The 8,209-nt window shown below is 47.9% G+C and overlaps 1 long non-coding RNA gene across 1 annotated transcript; it reads left to right on the top strand.

The window, feature by feature from the left end:
* The first annotated feature begins 928 nt into the window (after positions 1–928).
* On the top strand, positions 929–7,753 carry LOC104411850. The gene is made up of 3 exons (XR_719951.1): positions 929–939; positions 5,677–5,683; positions 7,743–7,753. It is a non-coding gene; the product is annotated as an uncharacterized LOC104411850 (long non-coding RNA).
* The last annotated feature ends 456 nt before the right edge of the window (positions 7,754–8,209 follow it).

Here is an 8,209-nt window from a genome sequence, read left to right as displayed (position 1 = left end):
TATGGATGAGGGATTTGAGCTGATTTGAATGTGGCTGCTTAGGGCCCTGCTGGCAGCTGCCGTGTGAGCTTCAGCCCTGCCTTTGTCTCAAACCCTGGGCGATGACTCCGTGACTGAGCCTTGCTCAACGTGGCGGTGCCGATGGCAGTGTCCGAGGGATTTGAGCTGATTTGAATGTGGCTGCTTAGGGCCCTGCTGGCAGCTGCCGTGTGAGCTTCAGCCCTGCCTTTGTCTCAAACCCTGGGCGATGACTCCGTGACTGAGCCTTGCTCAACGTGGCGGTGCCGATGGCAGTGTCCATGCAGCCCATGGGTGCTGCAGCACGGGCGGGCTCTGATTCTTGCCTCTGGTGGAGAAACAGCTTTTCTCCCCCCTGAATTGGCTCGATTCTCTTCAGATCTTGCTGTCATGATGTCATTCTCTGGGATTTTTTTACTGTCCAAAGGGAGAACAGCTCCCATTACAATTGGGAAATAAGTGCCCTAATAATGTTCTTCTGTATGATGGGGATAATTCTTTGCTGCTGCAAAGGGAGTTTGAGTGATCTTTGCTTACACACAGCTGCCTTTGGCACTCTTTGTTTGGAAGGTTAAGGGAAATGTAGAGATAAGAGCTTTCAGAAAGGAGAAGATCTCTTTGTACAACTGTTGCACTGGATTGCTGCATTCGCTTCCTGTTTGGCTATAAGGTTGCCTGCCCTGTTGGAAGGCCCTAATTAAAGATGCCCTACTGGTGCTGATGGGGAGGCTGCTGCTTCATTTCCATTCAGGGACTTCACAATGACAAATGAAACGTTATGAAGGGCTCCAATGTTGATTTAGCTGCCTCAGCAACCAGAGCTGCCTAATCCCAGACCTTCTCTGCTATCTCCTCAATAACCGTGCGTGTTATGGCTAACAAATTCTTAACTAGAGTTGGTTACTGTGCAGGCTCTTCCATGTAATTGTGCGAGTGTCATTCCCTGGGAGATCTGGAAGCATCTCTAGGTGGTTGATTCCTGTTGGAAAGGGGGATTGCACAGAGGCTGCAGTGGCTGATTTTTGCTGGTATCCTCAGCCATATTGTGGGAGTTCAATGCTGTATGTACCGAGGCGTTCGTGCGGACTGCAGTGCTCCTTCCTCGTCACCAGCTGCAGATTCTCTTTCCTATGCTAAGATGCTGATTGTTTTTATTTAAAGCCCCTTCTTTCCTTGCTCCCCCATCCCCAAAATCCTGTCTCCTGTGTCTGTTACATTGTCTGCCTCTTCTTTATTGCAGCAGCTCCTCGAGCGCTCCCTGCTGCAGCTCTGGCTGTGGGTCCTGCCCATGCTGGTCCGTCGGTCCCAGTGGCGCGGTGTGTTGCCCAAATGACATCCCATCACTCAGGGCTCCTTTCAGGATTTACTGCAAGTCATTGCCTCTCATAGAAATCCAGTGGTCGTGTCCCCCATGCCCCTCCCCAGCCAAGCCTGGGTACTTGCCGCATGGACTGTGGATTCATCATGAGCCTGCAACATAATCCGTGTCCAGCTGGAAGAAGCAGCTTCTCTTTCTTTCTCCTATTCTTTTCCTTGTAGTATAAGGATGTAGCATTGGGTGGCTAGAAAGAAGGCAACTTCACTAGTGCTTACCTTAATTGAATTACTTTTCTCAATGATTGAAGATTATACAGACTTTAGCAGTTTTAAATATGCTAATCTTTAGTAAAAAGGCAGAGAGCTCTGTGCTGAGGGATTACACAGAGCTATTGGAGGGGAAGTATGCTTCCTTTGATCTTGTTTTAGCAAGTGATATTCATCACACCTAATGCCTCAAGTTGAAGAAATTCTGATTTCTGGGTCACATCAGATTGTGGCCACATCACTTGTGTTAGGGTGGCTTGCAGTAATAATCATATATATTCAAATATTAATGACATTCTCAATTCTGTCTTGCATAGGAACACCTCTACTTCTTAATACATTGATATTTTAGATGGAGTGGGCAGAACTGAATGCTGGGGCACTGCAACAGAAATATTCTTTCATCACATGGGTTTGTGCTGCAGCTTTTATTGGTGAGCGAGTCTGAAGGGCATTAATATGTACAGAAAGCAAAATAAGTCCCTGTTGTCTCTTTCTGGTGGCATTTCTGCATTGCATAAGAACTTAAAATTAGAATGAGTTTAACATTTGTTTTTTTTTTTTTATCAGGAACTGAGTTTTTGTTAATATTGAAAACACTGATAAGCTCAATGTAATAACTTGGGAAATGTAACTGTTTGGAAACCACTAATGAACTTTACTGTTGTGTAATGCTGTTAGTACAGGCACTGCTGAACAGTGTGATGTGTCTTACTAGGTAAGTGAAGAGCTGCAGGTGGTTTGTAGGTAACATGAGGCTGGTGTAACACTGGTCACAGTTGCATCCCTGTGCAACTTTAAACTCCCTTCCTAAGGAATTCTTGGCTTTATGAGCTCCAGAGAGCTGTTGGCTTGTCCCTAGTGGTGGTTTAAAATCTTAACGCCCTTATCTCCACTTCATTTCCTAATGTCTTGGTTTTCCTGTGGCTGAGTTTTCAGATATCTGGGTTTATATTGGCCTGTGTGCATTTGTCACAAGTCACTGAACTTCATATTCTTGGGTACATCTGGAGGTTTGAATATGAGCAATGCATCCTGACAAAGAGGAAGTCAGGCAAGAAAGCCAGGAGGCCTGCGTGGAGGAACAAGGAGCTCCTGGACAAACTCCAGCACCAAAAGGAAGCCTACAGAGGAAGAAAGGATAGGTAGTCTGGGAGGAATACAGGGAAGTTGTCTGAGCAGGCAGGGATCAGGTTAGCAGAACTGAAGCCCAGTGCTCCAGCCACACTGCCCAAGTCACAGGAGGCAAAGGCAGGGACTGGAGAATGAAGAACCATTTGCTGTGGAAGATCTGGTTCAAGACCATCTAAGGAACCTGGAGGTGCACAAGACATGGCACCTGACGAGATGCATCCTGAGGGAAGTGGTGGATGAAGTGACCAAGCCAATATCTGTCATTTGAAAAGTTGGGGCACGCCAGTGAAGTTCCCATTGACTGGAAAAGGGGAAATGTAAGCCCCGTGTTTAAAAAGGGAAGAAGGAAGATCCAGGAACTACAGGCCAGTCAGTCCCACCTTAGTGCCCAGCAAGGTCATGGAGCGTGAGCAGCAGCTCAGGGAGGGGATCCTGCCCCTCTGCTGTGCTCTGGGGAGACCCCCGTGGCGGGGGTTGGACCTGGGTGAGCTTTAAGCTCCCTCCCAACCCAAACCGCTCTGGAATTCTTCTTTTCGCCATCTCTGAAGCAGCCCTTTCTGTAGCTGTGGATATCAAGCTTGGAGGAAAAAAAAGTTAAATGTCTTGTGGTGACTGTTCTAGTGGTGCCTTTTCATCCCTTTCTATTTGTGGAAGCTTCTGAAGGAGTTAGATCTGTTCTTCAAAGGAAGAATAGCTGTGTCTTTCTGTACTTGTGTATGTTCTTCTGCATGTATGTGAGAAATAACTTGTGAACTTGGAAGTAAAAGGTCTTCTTACCCCTTGATTTAAAAGAATGGATTTTGTATCTCCAGGTATTGGGGTGTTTGATGGTATTTGGCACATGATCCAGGTTCTATGAAGTTGATGTGTAAGGCTTTTTCTGAAGCTGTAAGTGGGACTAACAGAGAAATAAAGGTGAGGCAGCTCATCTAGACCAGAAGATGTAGCATTTGGAAATTATCAGAGCCAACAGTTGTCAGCCATTCTTCTCAGCCTCACTGATGGCTAAAATCTGACTTAATCAGTTTGTGAGGAAGTAACTCCCTATCTACCAGTAATTTAATTTGGCTGTTTAGAAGCTTGTCTTGGGCTCATGCATGTGCAAATACCTGTTGTGTCCACTGCTGGTTAAAAACCCAACACCAGCAAACCAAACCAAGCAAACACATACCCTCAGTGCTTTGATACACGCCTCAGTAAATGGAATTTCATTGTCTCCATACAAACACCATCAGATTTTTTAAGACAACATCTCACCTGTAACCTGTGAGAGCAGTTATCTTGTGAGAGATGAATGTGTCTGAAATGCTGTGGGAGCTCTGATCCATCTCCTGGTATCCTGGGCTGCATCAAAAGGAGTGTGAGCAGCAGGTCAGGGAGGGGATCCTGCCCCTCTGCTCTGCTGAGACCCCACCTGCAGCACTGGTGCAGCTCTGGTGTCCTCAGCATCAGAAGGGCATGGAGTTGTTGGAGCAAGCCCAGAGGAGGCTGTGAGGATGCTCAGGGGCTGGAGCAGCTCCCATATGGAGCCAGGCTGAGAACATTGGAGCTGTTGAGCCTGGAGAAGAGAAGCTGCTGGAGGCCTCAGAGCAGCTTCAGTGTCTGAAGGGGGCTACAAGGATGCTGGAGAGGGACCTTCATCAGGGACTGGAGTGACAGGACAAGGGGTGATGGGTTCAGATTGAAACAGGGGGAGATTTAGGTTGGATCTAAGGCAGAAGCTCTTCCCTGTGAGGGTGCTGAGGCGCTGGCACAGGGTGCCCAGAGAAGCTGTGGCTGCCCCCTCCCCCGCAGTGTTCAAGGCCAGGTTGGACACAGGGGCAGGTTGGACACAGGGGCTTGGAGCAACCTGCTCTAGTGGAAGGTGTCCCTGCCCGGGGCAGGGGTTGGGACTGGAGGAGCTTTAGGCTCCCTTCAACCCAAACCATTCTAAGTTAGAAGTATGGAGCAGAACAGGACTAAAAGCTCTGTATGAAAATTAACTGCTATAATCACGATGATGACAAGATTGTTGTGTTAGTATATTTAATTTATGGATATAGTCTAAATGAACAATGTCTCAGGAAGCAAACACCAAAGTATAGACCAGGAAGGAAAGTAGAATATTCCAGGTCTGTTTTCTTGATTTATTTACTGAGTTTACACGAAGTTGAAAAGCCAAATGGGTTCTGTGTTCTCCGTCAACATAAAACAAATCCCTCTGGCTCTTATATATTGAGGGCCCAGGGGCAGCAAACGACTGACTCACTTACTTTATATCTGCTGTTTCCTTTTTATGTTCAAAACCTGATGGATTTTGAAAAATTTGAGTAATATTAACTGTGAAAAAAAGACTTTTTAATGTGTTTCAGTGGTGTTTAACTGTTACCCAGATGCAGCCCAGTGCATCACCAGAAATGCTGATCTGGGAGGGAAATATTGGATGAAACTAGATCTGAATTCTTTTCATTGAAGAGTGATGTATGTCATGGTTCAGTAAATTTGTTTGTGTACATATATTAGAGACAGATAATATCAGACTTAGTGTGAAGGCTGTAGCGAGTGGCTGGGGCCCTTTTGAGCTGGAAATGGCTTCTCACTGACTGACAACAAGTGAAAATACCAACTTCATAAAATTACCAACTGAAAATGCAAAACAGCATCAAAATTGGGGCTTTTAGTAGAGAAACTTCTACTCTGATGTTACACATAGCTCAGGGTGGTTGTAAAGCATGCTACTGAAACCTCTACTTGTTGGATACGTGGAGCTATATTTTGTGTGTCACCATGTTCTTGAGCCCTTTGCTTACTTCTGGCTGCCTCCTGTGGAGTCTGCCAAGCAGAACCCAATCTTCCCGTTGGGAAGGAAGTCCCTGTTCAGCTCTGCAGCACGATAGTGCCGTTCATTTAATTTGACTTTTTAGAACAAGGGTGTAACTTTCCCTTCTTGTTCCCTGTGAGCATGGTCGTTCTGCTGGAATGCTGTAAATAGTGATGAGCCAGTGCTGCCTGAATCATGAAATCGAACTGGTTTGTGTTGGAAGGGAGCTTGAAGCTCCTCCAGTCCCAACCCCTGCCCCGGGCAGGGACCCCTTCCACTAGAGCAGGTTGCTCCAAGCCCCTGTGTCCAACCTGCCCTTGAACACTGCCAGGGATGGGGCAGCCACAGCTTCTCTGGGCACCCTGTGCCAGCACCTCAGCACCCTCCCAGGGAGGAGCTTCTGCCTCAGAGCTCATCTCAATCTCCCCTCGGGCAGGTTCAAGCAATTCCCCTTGGCTTGGCCCTCGAGGCCCTTGTCCCAAGCCCCTCTCCAGGTTTCCTGGAGCCCCTTTAGGCCCTGGAGCTGCTCTAAGGTGTCCCCTTCAGGAGCGTTCTCTTCTTCAGCTGAACCAGCCCAGCTCTTCCAGGGCACGGTTTCCAGTCCACTCTATGGTTTTGAGTGACTTCTTGGGCTCCAGCATACCCAGCATGATGTGAGCTGGTTTAGTTTGTGATGTGCACAAGGGAAGCTGAGGAATGCACTGTGTGATGTCCTGAAGTTTTACTTTTAAAGTATTTTTACAAAGCCAAACACAAAATCGTGTAGACTCTTGATAATGCTGAGAACCAGTTAAACAGAGTAGGTGCTCCAAAGTCCCTTCCCTTCTTTCAGGACATTTTTCTCCGCATTATAATTTCCTCCTTTAATCCCATCACAGAGACCAGAGCTGGAAATGCCCCTTTCTGCAGCACTGGAGTCAAACTGGTGACTCTGCAGGCGAATCCTGCTTGCCCTTGGCCATTTTCACAAGTGCAGGTGCGTGGCTATGTGCAGGTGCACACCAGTAACACTTGTGGTAGTTGCTTCCATTTTAATACAGGGAGTTGGGACATACTTTTAAGAGCTTCCATGACTTGACTTGCTGCCAGTATCCCCTGGAGATGCCACAGAGCTATTCTGAGACTTGCAGGCTCGTAGTGTTCTCTCATCCAGACGTGTGTAGGTGTCATCAACACACAGAATTAAGGCTTTGCTTGAAATCTGAAGCATATTTGCTCAGAAGTGAAGGAATTGGGAAGAAATACTGGAGCAGTTCTGGTGAGAAGGTGGCTATTTGCCTTCAGACATGGCCAGAACCAGTAGAAGGTACAGGTAAACCTGCTAATGAATGTTCTATACTATCACTTGGTCTCTTCTGTTTCTTGAATTGTGACCACTTAAACCTTTGTGCTATTAACATTTGTGACTGTACAAATGAATGTCATTTATCCTGCTAAGTGGTGGTTGAAATGATTTGCTTCCAGGAGAGCAATATGCAATTGCTGCAGTCACAAAAACCTCCACTCCAACCTTTCTGTAATGAATGCAGAGGCCAGTTTAGTCCATTCCTCTAAATGCTTCCTATCTGCTTCCTGTGCTTGCCTCTGTCCAGGTTTGAGTTACAGCCAGTTCATTTTCTTAATGTTCTTGATACGTGCAACACAAAGGGAAGGGAAATTAAACCTGGAATATAGCTACGAGAGGGGCCTTGGAGGTGTAGTCTCACTGGCAAAGCTCCAAGTAGGGGCTGATGGAGGATTGACAAGATTCCCATCAGTTGATCCAATGCAAACTGACCCCCAACACAAGAGGGATGTGGAGCTGCTGGAGCGAGGCCAGAGGAGGCCCCGGAGCTGCTGCGAGGGCTGGAGCAGCTCTGCTCTGGAGCCAGGCTGAGAGAGCTGGGCTGGGGCAGCTGGAGAAGAGAAGGCTCCTGAAGGGGACACCTTAGAGCAGCTCCAGGGCCTAAAGGGGCTCCAGGAAACCTGGAGAGGGGCTTTGGACAAGGGATGGAGGGACAGGCCAAGGGGAATGGCTTGAACCTGCCAGAGGGGGGACTGAGCTGAGCTCTGAGGCAGAAGCTCTTCCCTGGGAGGGTGCTGAGGCGCTGGCACAGGGTGCCCAGAGAAGCTGTGGCTGCCCCATCCCTGGCAGTGTTCAAGGGCAGGTTGGACACAGGGGCTTGGAGCAACCTGCTCTAGTGGAAGGTGTCCCTGCCCGGGGCAGGGGCTGGGACTGGAGGAGCTCTAAGCTCCCTTCAACCCAAACTATTCCATGATTCCATCTCTGCCTGGGGGTCTAAATAGCTGCTGCTAGAGTCAGGACAAGTGAATTCCTGCTCAGTGGCTGGGAGCTGAGCTCTGCAGAGGCTCTGAAGCTGCCTGTGCAGACACAGGCAGGCAGTGTGGTGTTCATCTGAGCCCAGACATGTTTCTGCAGCGTGTGGGGTTGGGCAGTTCATTTGTTTTAATGAAGATGTTACCTTCTCTGAGGGTAGGAAACATTCATTACTGATTGTCCTCTTCTGCTGGCACTGAGATGGCCGTGAGCAGCCTACTTGTCAGTGCTGGGAGGGGATTTTTAATAGCCTGAGCACAGGAATCTGAGTGATTGAATCATCACTGGGTGTCTGAAGTGGTGGAGGAAATTGAGAGAACACAATTTACTGTGATGGGAGCAAAAGCATAGTGTGC

This window comes from Nestor notabilis, unplaced genomic scaffold, assembly GCF_000696875.1.
Source record: "Nestor notabilis isolate BGI_N333 unplaced genomic scaffold, ASM69687v1 scaffold5819, whole genome shotgun sequence".
NCBI lineage: Eukaryota > Metazoa > Chordata > Aves > Psittaciformes > Psittacidae > Nestor > Nestor notabilis.
The sequence above is the reverse complement of the archived record's forward strand: the minus strand, read 5'-3'. Positions and strand labels throughout refer to the sequence as shown.